This window comes from Juglans regia, chromosome 5 (genome assembly GCF_001411555.2).
Source record: "Juglans regia cultivar Chandler chromosome 5, Walnut 2.0, whole genome shotgun sequence".
Taxonomy (NCBI): Eukaryota; Viridiplantae; Streptophyta; class Magnoliopsida; order Fagales; family Juglandaceae; genus Juglans; species Juglans regia.
In genome coordinates, this window is record NC_049905.1 from 18,206,731 (window position 1) to 18,210,773 (window position 4,043).

Here is a 4,043-nt window from a genome sequence, read left to right on the forward strand (position 1 = left end):
GTTTTGAATAAGAAAATTCATCAATTTCCTTTCCTAAATTAAGAAGCTCACCTTCACCCTCATAAATTGAGCCAGCTTTATCTCCCTCCCTAGAAAAAACAACAACTTGCAACTCATGCTCATGACCCGACAAAACCCCCGACACATCCCCCACAGACAGAGCATGTGCTAACACCAACTCTGCAGTACCTGGTTCCAGAGACCCACTAAAAAATTGTCAACAATCAGAGCCCCATCATCTTGAGCCCCATTAGATTCCCCATGCACAAAACCACTCCCCTTGCACGTGGTGAAAAGTAGATTCTCTTGGACATCATGCATATCATGCACGTTCTCAGACACCAAAACAGAGCCTAGCTCGACTTCTAAACCTCCCTTACCAACTAAGAGTTCTTTGCCAAATCCCCCATCAGACTTAGGATTTTCATTAGCATGCAAGTCCTCCAATTCCCCTCCCTTAGAAACCCCTTGAACAATGTCTTTATTAGCCTGAACCTCAAGTCTTTTTGGAACCCAAACACATCCTGACTTGCCATTTTCTTTCTTTTTCTTAACTCTTTCGATCTACTGTTTACAAGTACCTTGATTATGACCTTGCACTTTGCAACACATGCAAAATGCAGGCAAAGTTTCATAAACCACTTGTTGACAAATACTCGTGGGATGTTTTGGCGTACCAATCCAAAAGGATTGAATCAGATCAACGGAGATATTCATCAAGATGCAGACCATTTGTCCTTGTCGCACATCGCGTGGCATTATCCCTTTTCAAATACGTACCAATAGGAGCCGTGATACTTTTTAGAAAGGCTTCGTGATAGAAATTTGGTGGAAGACCAAGAAGTGTAATCCAAACTGGGGGCCCTAATCGGTTCAGACTCCTTTATAAAATCTGTAGACCACTAAAATATTCGGTAACTCACACGATCGATGTTGCAGCTCTCTCTAGTCATAGTCTTCAGAAAATACTCCTCATTCGAGAACCGAACGAACACGTTCTAGGGCCTCAACATCCCTAACACCACGGGCTGAAATCTTAATCCCCAGCGCCCATGAATGAAACCTCTGATCCTGTCTAGCGATGGCCTTTGCTGCAAAAATTTCAACACAACTACATATCGAAAAGGCTCTGTAGACCTTTCCACTTCTTCCTTTGAGAATTGAACAAAAACTTCTCCTTCCAGGACTTTCGGCTGCCTAAAAGGGACAATCACCTCAGGGATGTCTTAAGGAGATTGAGAGACAAGATCTACGAAAGACTGAGACTTGCCTGCCAACGTCGAGGAGTCAAGGGAATCCCTGACGACAGTCATACGAACGATTGCACCAAGAACACCCTAGCAGAGAAAAAAACCCTTATGAGGGAGATCAAGGGAGGAGATACAACAAGCTTAGTAACCACTATGTCAACTTCAAACACAAGATGGTGACTGGAATGACCTGACAGAACATCCCCTATATTTTTCCCTCTTGCCCAAATGATTTAACTGATTTATAAATCTCAAACATGCAATCACATTGATTTTTTGTTCTTATTCACCAGTTCTTTGTAAACTATCAGTGTCATAGATAGTTGAAGTCGTTCATAATATATTTACCCTTTGTTTAGATGTAGCAGCAGTGAAGTTTTCCTTTTATCTGGAGCATTAGCATTGGATTCATCATTTTCATCTTCAAAATTTGATGAAAAGTACATATTTTTTATAAATTCAAAACTTCTCTATCTATAACCCTACATTAGATTAGCAATTGGATTCATCAAAATAATAATATAATATTATTTTGTTAATAAAAATATTTTTAATTTATTTTTTTTCATATTTTACAATTACACTAACTATATGTTAATTAATAATTTAATTTGATACTTCAATTATTATTTCCCAACTTAAATATATGGTGGCTAAAAATTGGAAAACAATAATTTAAGTAAATAAAATAATGGTTATAGAATGTAAATAGTGAGTCTTCAAATTTAAAGATGGATGAAAATGTACTGTAGTTAAAAACTTGATATTTGTGCATATGGTGAATCCAATGCCATGATTTTAAAACTAAAATCATCAAATTTTGAAGATTAGACTCATTTAATGAATCTAATGCTAGAGCATTGGCATTGCTTTCATCAAATTCATCTTCAAAATTTGATGAAAAGTACATATTTTTTATAAATCTAAAACTTCCATATCCTTAACTTCACATTGAATTAGCCATTAGATTCATCAAAATAATAATATAATATTATTTTTTTAATAATAATATTTTTAATTTTTTCTTTCATATTTTACAATTACACTAACTATATGTTAATAATTTAATTTGATACTTAAATTATTATTTTCCAATTAATTTTTTTCCTTAACCTAATTATCCAATAAATACATTTTGCCAACTCTTCTTCTACCCAACAATCATATATACAAATTATAATGCACAATTTTTATATAATTTTGTAATTTTTATTCATGTTTAGACTTAATATATTTATTTGAGACGTAGAAAAATATTAAGTTTATAAAGAGAATTGTATAAAAAACTATGAATTCATGTGATTTTTTTTATAAGAATTCATGTGATTTGAGCAACAATATAATGAACAATTTTCTATTTGGTTTTGTTTTTAGCTTCATGTATGAAAACGACAATGTTTAGCTAGGCTCAATACATTCATTGATGTGGTCCAGCTGTTAATGTCATTCAAATAAGTATAAAATAATCTGGATAGTTATGAACAGTAAATCTTTAAATTTGAAAATAAAGATGAAAGTCCTGTAGCTCAAAGTTTAAAATTTGTGTATATGATGAATCCAATGCAATAATTTTGTAGTTAAATTTATCAAAATTTAAAGATTGATGAATCTAATACTAATGCTATAAAGGCAGTCAATGATATTAGTCATATGTGTATATTCCTTTTATCCATTCTGCATGGTAGTTGAGCATGAGTTCGGACGAGACATAGCGGCACTATGTCAAATAGACCTGTGCTCGATTACCTCAGCCTGGTGAATACTGGCCAGGTCCCTGTCTCCCATGTTCATTCGGAAAATGAGGAGCTTACAATTAATCCAAACTAGTTTATTACTTTTATTTAAAATGAAGGATGGTTAAGTAAAATTAAAATTATCTTTTAATGAAGTGTCATAATTATATTGGTTGATTTAAAATGAATTGTAAACTAATTGTAAACTAGTTAGAGGTGTATCATTATCCTATTCATTCTATAACCCTGGGGAAATGATGTAAACACATTTATAATTAAATTTCTAATAAATTATTATTATTATTATTATTATTTCTAAATAAAAAATGGTAAGAGGAAGGAGGCAATTGAAAGTGGTTTCTAGAATTTTATATGAGGTAATGTTATATAAAATCGTGAAATGCATAAGCGTAGTACAATTATTTTGAAAAATAGTATAATATATTATTAAAAAATTATTTTTTTTTTTTTATGTAGATCTCGTATTTATTAATTTTTTTTTAAAATAATTACACGATACTTACACACTCACAACTGCAATTATTATTTCTCTTTTATATGACATTTCTTTTTCAAAATAAATTCTATCCAGTCTTGGATGTGTTAGCAGAGCTACCCATCTAAGGACATATTTGTCTTTTACTAGGGGAAAGTTCTGATGATTTGGAGGAAACAGAGTTGTGTTGAAAAGCATGGTTCTTTTTTACCAGTTGTGTATGTCTACAACAAATATAATTTTTAAAGTTGGAACTTTGCACTTGTTGAGCCATCTTATCTAATTTTTTTTTATATTAGATGTCCATAAATTTGGTAATTTAAGCTAAAACAATTTGAAAGGTTGTGTTAATAAATATAATGCAATTTTATATTTTAAATATTTAAGGCATTTCCACTTCTTTTATATATAACTTACTAATTTCTTTCTTCTACATTTGATTATTACAATTAGTAATTGAAAAAGGTTGCATTAAACTACTCCACAATCAACCATGTATTGCATGAATGCACGACTATATATATATTTTTTTTTACCATTATCATGTGATAGTGCACACTGCAC